Source organism: Prosopis cineraria, unplaced genomic scaffold, assembly GCF_029017545.1.
Source record: "Prosopis cineraria cultivar Desert tree isolate PC_DT_omini unplaced genomic scaffold, ASM2901754v1 PC12, whole genome shotgun sequence".
NCBI lineage: Eukaryota > Viridiplantae > Streptophyta > Magnoliopsida > Fabales > Fabaceae > Prosopis > Prosopis cineraria.
Window position 1 is genome coordinate 8,922,255 of NW_026555343.1, and position 15,358 is coordinate 8,937,612.

Genomic DNA, 15,358 nt, shown 5'->3' on the forward strand with positions numbered 1-15,358 from the left:
TGCACACACTTTTTATGAATGCTATCTTTTCTTATATAACCGTGCATCCATCTCACCATCATCAACCAATTCTTTGCATATAGGTCTTACACAATTATGTGCATGTAAATAATCACTTTTTTTTTCTATTAAAGAAAGTTTAAATGAGTTGGGTCGTCTGACTCATTAGGGTCAAGAATCAGGATATGTCTTTAGACTTAAAAAATATTTACAAAAGTACTTATTGATTACTCACCAATATGATCTTCACATTGATAGCAGTGAGATTTAATCCTATGATCTTGTGGATTATAAATCAAATTCTTACTAATTAAACCAGCATTTATTCATGGTTTTGTTAAACAAATAATATCCAAACATATTTAATATATGTCAAACTCAATTATGAATCCAAAATTATATATTTTTTAAAAAACATGGCCAAACACTCATGTTTGGATATATTTTTCCAAAGTCATGATTTTACCTGATTTTCAATTATGCTTAAAACCAATCTTATTAATTAATTTTATAAATTAATTACACTATATAGCATAATCAATTATATTCAAAATCAATCATATTAATTAATTTTTTATTAATTAATTTTACCCAACGGATATTCAAACATTATATACAATTACTATGACTTTTATATTTTTTTTTTCTACAAAACCAATTAACTAAGAGAACTCGAACTTCTTATATAATTAAAATTTTTCAACATTCTTTAAAATAATTATTATTCTTCTTGGGTCCTCCAATGTAATTTTCTCGCCGAGGAAAAGGCATGCGTGTTGGTATGCGAACCAGGCATAATATATATATATATATATATTAAAAAACTTCTTCCATAAAAATAGATATTAAATGATTAATGGAAATAAAAAATAATCAATTTTTTATTACTCCCTCTATTAAAAATTATAATTTATTTTTAGTTCTTAAATAAGTAATTTGTGAGTTTTTTTAAAATTTTTTTAATAAATAAACCACCCCTACCTTTCATCTTTAAGTGAGACATGCACCTTATAAAATAAGGGTAGACAATCAATATTAGGAAATATAATTGGTTAAAATATCTTATATTTTTTGACAAAGGTGATAATCATTTTAAATTTCCTATTGCTATGTTTGTAATAAAAATACTTGATAACTAAAATGGCTAATGCTATAGTCTTTTATTTCTAGTTTTTTGGGCTAGAAACAATAGCGAGCTGAAGCAAAAGTGATTGAAGTTTACTATAAGTAATATAATCGTATTTTAAAATAAATTATACTTGGATTTTATCAAATACTTCCTTCAATCCAAAATATAAGTAGTTTTGAAGACAATTTGCATACAAATAAAATTCTTATTGTTATAAAAGTATATATTATTTTACCTTTTTATTCTTTATCTCAATTACCAATGCACTTTATGATGAGTGAGAGATATATTTATATAAATATCTAAGTTAATAAATACAAGAGGTAAAATAATTTTTTTAATGTACTAGGTTGCTTATATTTTAAACTAAGATTAATTAAGAACAAATGCTTATATTTTGGATTGAAAGGAGTGAAGAAAATAATTCTTGGTTATTGTTCTTTTCAAATCGGCAACCAACAATAATTAGGTGAACATTAATGGGTAATAGAGTGGAAAATCCATATCTTGCCAAATTTTTAAGAGAGAATTACATATAAATCACACTCAATATAATTACTTACTCTTAGGTTTGCGTTGTAATTCTCCTAAATTCAGTTGGTCATGGATTTAATAGTATTAATTATGTTGAATGCGAGCTTAGAATAATTCTCTCAATTGTTAACGCGTTTGGTTTTCTGTCATATTCATTATTTATTGAGGAATATATAAGAATTTGGTTGGGAAATATTTAAGCTGTTTTAAAGGAAATAACATTTGTTCTCTAGCTCTTCTAATTTGGGATACGATGCATTTGACTTGAGAAATGTGCAAGTCGATCAAAATAGAAAGAAGACTCAACATGTCCTAGCCCTAATGATAATCATAAGTTCTCCATGCCCAACTCACTTAAATTTTATTTTAGCAACAAAGCATACTCTGCAATATTACCGAAAAAATTACTATAATATAGAACTAAGCATGAATTATAATATAATTGCTTGAAACTACTAAAGGAAAATGATCAAAGTAAGCTGACTTGCAAAATCAAGGAGAGTAGCCTCTTCAAAACTTCTAAGATCAAAAACATATATAAAGAGTTGAAGCTCAACTACTCAATATATGGTACATGGAGAAAAGATCATACATTAACTGTGCTCAAACAAAAATGTGTCTGTATTCTTAAGAGCTTAATTTCAAATGTTCAAAAGCATATCTAGAGATGCCTTTTCAATATTGGGATTATTCTCTTTTGAGGCTGTGAACTTGGATACTTAGTTTTAGGTAGTTGCATAAAAACAATGTAAAATCTACATAATTATATATGTTAAGTTGTTCAAGTGTGAGTAGATATAAGATGATATGGGAAGTTTTATATCGGATAAAGTGAAACTTAATAACTAATAAAGAAGAAGGACCTATAAACTTAATTTTTGAGTTAAGATGTAGTGTCCTTCGGCTATTCTTGCCTAACTCTCTTCTCCCTCCATTCTTGGGTTATCGCTTCCCATTCCTAACAAGTGATATTAAAGCCCAGTTTCGCCTAAAATAATAGGAAAAGTTTCACATTGAATAAAATTGGGCTTAATAACTAATATATAATAAAAGCATAAGGAGAGTAGACACAATAGACCTCTCTTAATTAAATTGTCATATGCACAAGAGCTAAAAGTTCAACCCCTAATCAAAGTAATTAATTGTTTGATGTTAACTTAAACCTTGATCTATGGCTTTAGTTTGATATTATTTTTCAACTAACTAATCATACTTGTGTTGCTAGCTAACTGGAGAGGGAGCTATCTATCATGAGAAATCAATTACATGTGCACTGTTATACGATGAGCTAGTTGCCATGTCCTATCATTTAGTGCACGCGCGTGAGAGAGAGAGGTACCTCCATTTTTGTTTTTAATAGTTATTTTGTAATATAGATTTTGGAATTATTTTTCAAAACAAAACAAGACAAATGAAAATTTGTTTGATTGTGTTAATTACAGTTTCATAACTAAAAAAATTGGTTGATAATGATATTGTTAGTAGTTAATGATAGTGGTTATGATAATGATTAGTCAAGGTGACTTAGTTATTAATAATAAAGTTTAATTTGTTTTGAAATTTAGGAAAGTGTAATGTGTTTTGAAAAACAAGAAAAATAAAACAAAAATAGCTTTAAAAGTTCTCATTTTTTGTTTTTAAAATAAAAAACAAAATAGTTTTAAAAACAATTAAATTCAAGATACTCCCTCCAATCCAAAAATATAAGCATTTTTCCTTAGCTAATAATTGTTTAAAATGTAAACAACCTTGTGCATGTGAAAAATTTCTTCCCCATTTTACCTTTTGTATTTATTAGCCTAGATCCTTAAGTAAATTTATCCCTCGCTTATCATAAAATGCATTGATAATTGAGACCAAGAGTAAAAAAGAAAATACTATATATTTTTATGAGAACGAACCATCTAGTTCTATTTATAAATCAATTTCTAAAAGTAATTTTTGGTCTAAAATATAGGACACTTTGTAATAATTAAATCACTTTTCCTTCTTGATTAGTATAAAGATATTTAATGTAGTTGTATAATTATTTAAAGTCAAAGGTAAAAATAAAAGTACATATCACTTTTTATGATATCAAGAAAAAAACTAAGTTTTTTTAATATGCATGAAATGGTTGAAAGTATTATATAATAAGGATCGGAGGGAGTAATTATTAAGCTCCCCCTTTTTTGTTTTCAAATTGTGTTTTGTAATATATTTTTTAGAATTGTTTTTCAAAATAAAACAAAATGAAAAGGGAGAATATCAATTAGGGCTCTTCCAAGGAGATTAATCATATGCAAGGCCCAAAAAATTTTGAAACTCTTTTGGAGACCCAAGGTTCTCAAATTCAATTATATTTTTTAGTCCAATTACTAAAATATCTTTGGTTTATATAAAAAAAATCCCATTGTCGATAGTGGACAAACCACTATCGAGCCGGAGGACAAACCCCCATCGCCAACTACCAAAGCTCTAATGCTGGCAAGCGGTTAATGGTTGGTTAATTCAGAAAAGAGATTATGAGGGGTTTGAACTCTTAATCCCTTAACTTTTCAAAATGTTGAAGACATTGAATCAAGTTATGCGCACCTATAATAGGTCCATATATGTATGAAATAATAAATTTGCTAGCCTCATAACAATTTGGCTGAAGCAACTTATACTTTTAATACATCTAGATATCCATAAATTCAACAAAGAAAATAATTAATATGAAAAATGTAATTATACATGAGGTTCACATCCTTAAAATTAGGAGGCAAATTAAAGAGGACTATCAATGATATATATCGATAGACTGATAGATACTATAGTCAAGTGGTTTATTCAAACAAGATAGAGAAAGTTTTAGCCCCTACACATCAACATGATATCAACCCATAATAGAAACCCAAAACTAGAAATAGAGGCCAAATTAAATAGACAAAAACAGACACACAGATTTATTCATGCATATTTAAATTAACATGATTTGATCAAAAGGGAATGCCCTAAGGTTGGAAACCATGACGAATGCTTGCATGCCATATTTGATTGATATTGAAAATGGTAGAGCCACACTCATGAACATTCCATTCTTCTAAGACATGTACTATTCATGTTATTCGCCAAGCACTCATTGCTCTCCTTGGTAACCAATTTTGTCATCCCAAAGAGAAAAAATGGGAAAAAAATTTCATATTAAATGAAGGCTTCTAAGAGTAAAATACATTAACCTCCCTTAAATTTTGCTAATATTTCAAAGACCTTTTATCTATTTTTAAAATGTATATTTTATTCTGATTTGGATCTAGTGAATGGAATAAATCCACTCACTCAATAAGTGTTTCACATAATATGATAATGTCTGTTTGATTTAATCAAGTAGCTGTAAAATATTTTATTATATAATACTCAAAAAGCACTAAATCTCAAATATTTAGAGAGGACAACATATGAAATGAGTGTTTTGATCTTGAAGATTGTTTTGAATTTTTGGAGAACAATGACCATCTTATGTGGCACGATAACAACCATTTGATTTAATTAAGTAGTTGTAAGAGATTTTATTATATAATACTCAAAAAATGCGTACTAAATTTCAAATTTTTAAAGAAGACAACATTTGAAAGGAGTGCTTTGATTAAAAGGATTGTTTTGAATTTTTGGAGAAAAATATAATTAGATAATTTTAAAATATTGATTAAATCCCATGACCATAATTAAGAAACTCACTGAGTGAGTGTGGCTTAAAAATCAAAATCCATTTTGCTCTAATTTTTAACACTGTTCGAATGATTCTAAATTTTTTATTAATTGAAAGTTATGTTAAAAATTAAAATTATTAACCTTCCCCCACAATCTTTTTTTCATTGCTTACTCTCTTTAGAAAAAAATACAATATTCTTAATACTTAATTATAGTAATATTTAACTAAATGTTTTATAAAATATTAAATAAAAATAATAAGATTTATAATAAAATAAAAAATATAGCAATTGAAAATAAGAACGTTGAAAAAATGTGAATACTCATAATAACATAGGATATTTTAGCAAAAAAGGTAAAATTTAGTTAATTAGCGATCAACTTAGTAGAGTTTGATTGTAGAAAATGAAATCTTAAAAATAAAAAGGAAGTTTATATAATGTAAATTGTAATTTTAGGAGAGATTTGTGTAAGTTTCCTAATTAAAATGGAGACCGTTTAATTGTTTTTTAACACGTACGTAGCTAACCATTAATAATTACAAAAGACCATCGGAATTATATCCTAATTAAAAATATCAAACTATAGTGGTAACTATATATTCTAATCTCAAAAGCATGTGCATTGGTGCATAAGGGAGGAGCCATCATGCAGGAGTGTAGTGGTAGAAGCAATCCTTTCTCATTTTCTTTAGAGGAAATTGAGAATATGGCATAAATAATGTTCCTCTTGGTGCTTTCATTTGTTCATCTTCATCCCATCCATCTCCCACCAACCATATCTACAAAAGGCAAAAGTGTATCTTTAATATTTCAATTTTATATTAGGTTTCAATTTGATCCATTGATTTTGCTCAAAAAAAAGACCTATGGCTACAAAGCTATGCTAAATCAAAGTTCAAATCAACATATAAATTTCTGTTAAGTTCAAAACTTTCTCAACTTAAGAAATGGATATAGACATAGGATATGTTGTTGAAAACATATGAAAAATCATGAAAACTAGTTTTTTTATTAAATAATTATATACATATGTCGTCATATTGAAGGCAATTCAATTTAAGGCACAATCGGCCATGAAATGTAAGTACTTTTTTTAATAGGGATTCAAACTTTAATTCATCATGATATGAAGAGCTATCCTTTTTCACTATACTCAACAATCGTTAGTTTAAAACAATGTGTTTATAGACTCATTAACATAACCGAATACAATTTGTTATGTTATAAGTCACAAATTAAGAAGCCTCACAAGTGAAATGTGATTTATAAGTATGAGGAATTCTCCTTTATAATATGTTAATCTTTTGATATGAGTTTTTTTAGACTTGTGCTCATGACATTTGATAAGGTTTATAATGAATTTCACGAAGAAAAGCTTCATAAGTGATGTGTTTATAAATTCGATAGGCTCTTTCATCAAATAAGCTATTTTTTTGAGATAAGCTTTTATTTTGAGCTTGTATTAATGACACGTTGACCTATAAGAGTATAGGTGTAAAACAATTATTCATTTTCAACAAATAATTTTTTACCTTGGCATCGTAGTTAGCCGTGAGAGTAAGACTTGCTTTGGACTGTACTCTTGAATGAAGCTTCGTCAACTTATCATAGTATAACTACCTGCTTGTATAATATCATACAACTTTAAAAAAAGTAAACAAAAACATAAATTTTTGAAAATTAAGAGAATTGTTAATTTTTACATTATTTTACATACTTCTCTCTTTATTTATAGAAATCTTCCCAAACATTAAGGGGTTAAGCTATTTAATTAGGGACAAATTTGAAAAATTATTGCAATTTGGAAAATATTTAAGAAGTTAAACTACTTTTAATTAACAAATTTTTTTAAACATTACTAAGGCAGTTAGTTGTAAATTATATTCAAAATAGGAAATAGTAATATTTTATCTCCCTAAAGTTTTCATTATAATATATCATACATTTAAGATTTGAGTCACAATCCAAAATTTGGTATTATATATAGTTTGATGACGTTTAAACTTTGAAATTATTTAAAAGTCTAATATTAAGTTGTCCAAGTGTGAGTGGACGTAAATAAATATGAGAAGTCTCACATCACTTCCCACATCAGATAAAGTTAAGTTTAATAGCTAATATATAATAAAGAAGAAAGACCCACTTGAGCATTGAGATTTTGAGTTAAAATGTAATGTATTTTTGCTAATCTTGCCTATTTCTCCTCCCTCCCTTCTTGAGTGGTTGTTCCTCATTCCTAATAAGTGATATCAAAACTTGATTTTGCTCGAGACTTGAAAGCCCATTATAGTACACACATTGGAAGCCCAAAATGGGGACTGGTTCAATAGGACTTATGTGCACCACAACGTTTAAAGCCCAAAAAGCAAGGCTAGCCTTAAAAAGTGAGGACTTGGTGTTTGAGGTGTCTTTGATATTGGGTGTTTGAGAACTCACACTTAAAGGGCAAATTGCTGGGTTGTCCAAGTGTGAGTGGATATAAGATAATGTGGAACTTAAAATTGAGCTTAATCACTTATATATAATAAAGAGAAATGATCCATAATTTGAGTCTTGAAGTTTTGAGTTAAGATGTGGCGTCTTTCTACTACTCTTGCCTATCTCTCCTATCCTCCCAATCTTGGGCAATCGCTCACATTCCTAGCAAGTGGTATTAGAACTTGGTTTTTCCCGAAACTTATGAAAAGGACTTGGTGTTTGGATGCTTTGATATGGGAAGCTTGTGAATTTACACTTGAGGAAAAGATTGTTAGGTTGTTTAAGTGTGAGTGGATTTAAATAGATGCGAGAAGTCCCACATTGAATAAAATTAGGCTTTTAAACTAATAAATAATAAAAAATAAGGACTCATAAACTTGAACCTTGAAATTTTGAGTTAAGATGTGATGTCTTTCTATTAATCTTGCCCATCTCTCCTCTTTTGTTTCTAAGCAATTGCTCTCCATTCCTAACAACTGCGTATTTATGCATAAAATATTTAATGATCCATATATTCTTGATAATATGACTTATATTTTAATACATCATAAGAACTCTCATAAGTGGCAGAATCAAGATAAAAATAGGAGGGTGCAGATTTAAATAAAATTTCTTACATACTATTGATAATTTTTAAATATTTAAAGTAAAATTTTATTAAATACTTAAATTATATGAAAAAAATATCATAAGAATAATTTGAAATTATTTAATATTTTAATAAATAAAAAACATAGTTAAGTGAAATATTTTTTTATACATGTGATATAAACTCTAATAAACTATATACTAGACCTGCTAAACTAGCATTAACCAATATTATTACAAAGTAAATAGTAAAAAATATTTATTAAATACTCATTCAATTTAATAGGGCAATACTTAAATACTTAACCTTGTATACTTAATATAATTTTATCCAATCAAATCAAAACAAGTAAATTTTAATGTGTTAATATAATATTAATAATAAAAATTTATTATAGAATAAATAATATATAAATGATATAAATATTTTGATTTAATTAAAAACAAGTCTCTTAAGTATATAAGACTAAGTATAGTTTATTCAAAAAAAAAAGTTAAAACAATCTACTAAAAAATCTGAGATGTACATATATAAATATAAGTTTCACTCCTTTTAATATTCATCAACCGATGATAAAAAATATTTTTATATTTTTTGGTGAAAAGGGAAATTATCAAAGTATTTTTTATAAACCAATATAGTATAATCATATATTTTTCTATTTATAATGAGATTGCTCCCAAAATTCTTCACGCCCTTCGTCCCTCTTGCTTGCCATCTATATACCCTACTTCGTAGTATTGGATCCATATCTCTCTAAGCCCACTAGTTCTGGCCCAAGAATTGCTGACTCAAGAATCCATTTCATTTCTTTATTAGGCCCATTCCTGACAAGGTACGGCCCCTGGCTCTCAACAAAGTAACTTACATTGAAAACGAGTTAGTTAGTGTGTGTGTGTGTGTGTGTATTATGTATAAAATCATGTTTATTGGTTTTTAATTGTATGTGTGTCTATATCTATCATAAAAACTATTATTGTATACTTTTTTTTAAAGATATGCAACAACATCTGCTACAACAAGATTATCTTTAATTTATTATAAAAATGTAGTTTTACAAAAAACGTGGGGTCCGTCCCTGTATATGTGTGTATAAATAAGCAAATTATACTTTTAAATTTTATATAAAGTATTATTTTGGTTTCTTAATTTGAAAATATATCTTTTTAATCCTTTAACTTTAACATCGTTAATTTCAAATGAATATTTTTTTTGCCAGTCACTCTTATTTTTTTTAAAAAAATAAAACTTAATATATCAATATTTAAAAATATTTTATCAATATATAAAGTATATGTATACATTTTTTGTGATGAAATTAATAGTGTTAAGATTAAAAGATTAAAATTTTTTTTTATAAATTAAGGAACTAAAATAAAATCTTGTATAAAGTCAGAGAAAAAAAAAAAAATACTTTAGCATATAGATTCACGCATTGTGTGTCTATAAAACTTACCTGAACATTTCCTTTGCTTAGAGCATTGGATATAGCAAGAGAAACCTTATTAAAGTTGCCTCGCAGAAGCACTTGTGCTCTTGGAATGCTGTTCGCAACAATTGCAGCTAAACTACTTCCATCACAACTTTCATCTTCAACTCTGGAAACTTAAGGATATAAAGTTGCCCATATCCATTCAGCTCTTCTTCCTGCCAATTTATGCTATTTTGTCTTGGCCAAACAATATGTGTTATACATATATATAATATAATTACCTATACTTTTAGAAAATTACTCTGAAGTCACATGTGCTTTTACTGAAATTATCACTTATTGATGAATAGTCGTTATATTTATTATTGTTTAGCTGTTACCTGAACATTTCTACTAACAATATCTAACAGAAATTGATAATTTCAGTAAGACATGAGACTTCAGAGTAATTTTATATTTTTCATGGGAATTTTTACTATTTAAATTGCTTGAGTGAGACCTTGATTGTGATCCCCCCCCTCTATTATGTTTTGCTGTAAAAACTCATGAAGGGTTGTGTTGTTTGTTTTAATTTCTAATTACTTGATTAAAAAGCCCCAGACTCAATACTTTAGCTCCAGGTAATTCAGCCTCTAATATTGCCTCTTCAATTAATTTGTTGAGTGATCTGACCTGTCCCTTCAAATACTGCACAATACACAAGAAAGTTACAATTTTGTCTTGTTAAGATCCTAATCATCCTTTTCATGAAATTAAAGTAAAATTCTCTCATTCTTTTAGACTCTATATGGAGTTTCTTGAAGAACAAGAGAATTTAAAGCCCCTGATCAGAGCTAAATTTATAGTTCTTTTAAAATGGAAATACATTTTGAATTTTGAGCCATTCCCAAATAGAGCTATAATGAAGCAAACCGCAACATGGAAAATTCTTACATGTTTGTGAATCGAGGTATGACCTATGACTATAAATTGAGTTTTTTGAAAGTGTTCCTTTATGAAACAAATGCACGACCAAAGATCCAAGCCATTGCTATAAAACCAAAAGTGAATGGCCAGATTAAACAAAGATATCATTTTGATGTTTGAGGTTTGGAGGCCAATAAGGAAGCGAACCCTAATGGAAGATGATAGATATAGTCTGGAGTTGTGAGGTGAGTCAAGTGAACCACATCTGGTGAGTCCTTTTGTGTCTTCAAAGACTTTTCATAAGTTTCATCTGTGGACTCATCCATAGTGCCATAAATGTAGTCATAGATTGGCATGAATAGAGAGTAATTTGTCCTGAATTTGGTGTGTGATACAGTGAGTGAAACCTGTGGTTCATAGATCAAGGTTGAGTTTGTTATTCATGATTGACTACTCAATTATTTATTCACAGTAATAATTGTGTAGTCATATATACTTCCTTTAGTCTAAAATATAAGTAACTTTTAACTATAATCTGATACCAATAAAATTCAATTATGTATTTATTCTCATGAAAATATAGCATAGTTTTTCCTTTTTACTCTTAACCCCAACTATCAATGATGAATCAAATTAAAAAGAGATTAAGAATGAGGATGGGAAACATTAAACCTAGGTTAATAAATATAAAGGATAAAATGAGAAAAATAATTTTTATAAATACTCCATCCATCTCAAATTATAACATATTTTAATTTTAGATAAAATCACACATACTAATAAATTTCATTAAATACACTTTATAATTTTATTTTTTTTTCAAAACAAAAATATGAACTTCTAAAGATGCCTTCATTTAATACTCCATTTATGAAAAAAGTATTAAAGATAGAGAATATAATGGAAAAGTTAAGGTAATATTAAAAAAGTATTATTAGTAAAATCTTATTTTTTATCAAAGTCTCTTATATTTAAACACCGAATCTTCACCAAAAGTGTGTGCTAATTTGGGATGGAGGAGTACTAAATTTCTTATATTTTGGATTCAAATTTGCTGGGAAAAAACAGTTGACATATGGGAGGAGTATACCAACTTTCCTCAGTTACGTTTCACTAAATTACATGTGCTTTCTTTTTCATTTTCAAAATTGATATGCACTTTTGTTGAATTTTGTTAAACTTGTGTTGCTATATGTATATAGGCATAAGTCTAGAACATCCATTTGAAAGTTGTGTTTATCTTGACACTTTTCTGAAGTTGATCTAGCTCAAATTGCCCCATAAACTCTTCCAAGGATTTTCCTTAAAATCACTTGAAAGAGTCTCACAAGTGCTCGATTTGAATTAGTCCAGGTCTCATTAAATTTCTTTAGTTTGAGTCAAGCAAGCCCAGGATATCAAAAGCAATATGAAAAGAAAAAAAAAATTGTCCATGCTTTTGATAGGAATTTTACTTTAAACACATACTATTATCTCAATTTGGGGTTTAAAATTATGTTTAACTTTTCCTCATGTAAAAATGTTGAATTGCAGTCATATTTGTTGTAATATTCCCAAAAGAACACAGTTCTTCAATTCAATCCTTCAATTTGGGGAAAATGTGGAGGATGTCGAAAGCTTTATATAGTCTGATTGGGGCTTGCCTTTTAATTATATTACATATAAAAAATAAATTAAGTTAATTTGACAAAGCAGATTTGCCTGGAACTCATATACATTGATTTATCTTCTAATTACTAGACGTGGAACTTAAACATATATTCTAATAATGAAAGTATACGTAAATGAGGAGACTTACGATGCAGTGTAGGCCAGATACTTCAAAAAGGGAAAGAGAGAGAAGAGCTTCTTTTGGAAGAACTCAAAGTTGCAGTGACCCAAGTTGTTCATTAAATCGATATAAAACAAGTAACCATAAACAGACGCAACGGAAGCAGTCTGTGTGAACAACGTTACAAATTGTGGTATTGCGAATAGAGTCAACTCTGCTAAGACCTCAGCAAATGGGTGAGCAACAGCTGTAAAATAAAAACAGTAATAATATCAATATACAAAATGATAAATACGAAAAGGGGAAATTGATACTTATATCCAAAAAAAGTAATAATTTAATCATGGTTTAGTCATCATAAGTAGTATTTATTGAAAGAAAAATTGTAAATATTGATTTATATAATTGTGAATAAAGAGTCTCGATTGCAAATAATTGAGAGTAATTTATGAAATTTAAACATCCCATTTGCAAACGAGACATCTACATATTTGTATGTATCCAACTATTTAGATATTATCTTTCAACATTAGTTTTTTGGGATTTGACTTACCTTTGAATTAAGCTGTTGGGCTTATCTCTCTTTAGTGGATCACGCCCAAATCTAAGCTTCCCTTGTGGAATGGGGGTTTATCTGAATATTCACAATGCTCAGGTCCTTATGTGTAATATTTCTCTTTATTGTTTTTTGGCAAGTATAAATAATAGGCTCTGCTGACAATACAAAAGTCATTTATTTTTAAATTATTCGAGCGGAGTCATTTTCACAAGGAGGGTGTGTGTGTGGAAGTTATATGCAAGAGGGGAGGCTGTAGTGAAAACACTCATTAACTTTGAATTCATAAGGACAAAATTTCTTTTTCTCTTCCATTCCATTTTGTCTATTTGCTGTGAACTAGAAACTGAATTCAAGTGACTCTGTTTGTCTAAATAAGAATTTCTATGGTCTTTTGAAACTGCAAGTGTCATTTCCCTGATCAAAAAGAAAGAAAGAAAGTTGTGATGATGATCAATGATAATTAGACACCTGATGATGATCAATGATAATTAGACACCTGAAGCAAGGCAGGTGTAAGGACATGTATAAGAGCCTCTTGATGAGCTCATCAATATAATCAAGTACAAACGTTTAGAGCTAAGAAATGGATCAGCCTTTCCCTTATAAGCTTAACTCATTAGAAATTGGAAGCCTAAAAGTCTTATTTCTTTTAAATATATCATTTTGTCAAAACCCACCCAAATTACTAAGGCTCAAGGCTTCGCCATGAAGCTTGTATTTTTTTTATTTTTTTTTACAAAATTCAATTTAATTATGAAATATTCAACAAATTAAATTTTGAGTACAATTTTACATTTAAAGTACAAATAAAAATAAAAGGTTATCACCACCACCACCACCACCATTTATAAATAACATATTTGACTGTTTGACTAGTTTTATGATAATTCAATGCATTAGTAGTTATTGTTTGATTGTTTGAGGCTAAAATTGAACAAAAATTTTTAGATGATAAAAAAAGAAAGTAAGGGTTTTTTTTTTAAAAAAAGATTTTTGGGCTAGCTTGAATTCAGCTTTTTTTTGAAGGCTTTTAGGTGTGAGCCAAAAAACCCTCTTACTCATTTTTCTAGCAAATTCTCAAGCCCAACCCTGTACAAAAATATGAAAAATACAAGCTAATCCAAATTCCTAGCTCTAAATTTGCCCCAACAACAAAGCAAATGAGGGGAAGAAAAGAAAATCATAAATGAATGAACAGTATCCTACCAATAATAGGTTGGGTGACAATGGAAGAATGATGGTGAGAATAGATGAAGTGATGTTGAAGAGCTCGGTGAAGTCAATAATAAGGAAACTCGACAAGACCAGCATGCTATAAAGTTGTGAGAATCACACTATCTGTTCTTTATAAGGGTAAGTGATAAGAAATCTCAAGAGGTATTATGTACATTGTGTCCATTATATGTCTGGTCAGCAAAATATTGTCATCCCTACAAACCATATGCATTCCAAATTAAGACTAAATCAGATCAAGTTTTAACTCCATTATTGTTTCAGAGAGTGGATTGAAAAAACAAAAAAAATATGAATATATATATACACTACTACAATCTTTTTACATTGATTCTAGAATTGATGTAGCGTGGTAAGTAAACTTTCTATACCAGTTGCAACTAGAACATGAATGGATAAGATTTAAATAGATGAATGGAGAGGTTTAAAATGGTCCCAATTTCTTTTACCAAACAAACAAAAAATGGTCTCAATTTCGAGTTTGCACTGCATGGAAAAAAAAAAACTATTTTGGAAGAGTTTCACCTTGCTGAAATAGTTGGTAGTATACAATGCTAGATGATTTATCAACAATACAGAGGAAAAAGGTAGTAACTAGTAGATTTTGGATCTAATAATAAGGCAATAAATGAATTAGGTTTGACATACGGTATTATAATTAGTCATAGATTTGAATCTCATCTCCAATGGAATAATATGTTAAAAGATAAAAAAAAATATAGTTGTTGGTCTCTATATTTTTAATATATTTTGATATTAGTCCTTATATATATATATATATTTTTTTATTGCTCTTATAGACCATTATGTTTTATTTGCCTGCAACGTTAGTCCTTATATCATCATTGATATAGTTAAATATATGCTAATGTGTACATAACTCTATTACTGTTGCTAAGTTGGTAAAATTATGATGAGTTAGATATTATATGAGTTATAAAATGTTCAATAAAATGTTCATTATCCTTTTGCCTCTTTGCCCTAGTTGGTTTCTTTTTGCTTTCTACTCATTTTTTTATATAACTCGCTCATCATAATATAACAAATTGAGAA

The 15,358-nt window shown here is 28.2% G+C and overlaps 1 pseudogene; it reads right to left on the reverse strand.

The window, feature by feature from the left end:
• Positions 1–9,131: 9,131 nt before the first annotated feature.
• LOC129289059 (very-long-chain aldehyde decarbonylase CER1-like) lies at positions 9,132–14,471 on the reverse strand (annotated as a pseudogene).
• Positions 14,472–15,358: the final 887 nt, after the last annotated feature.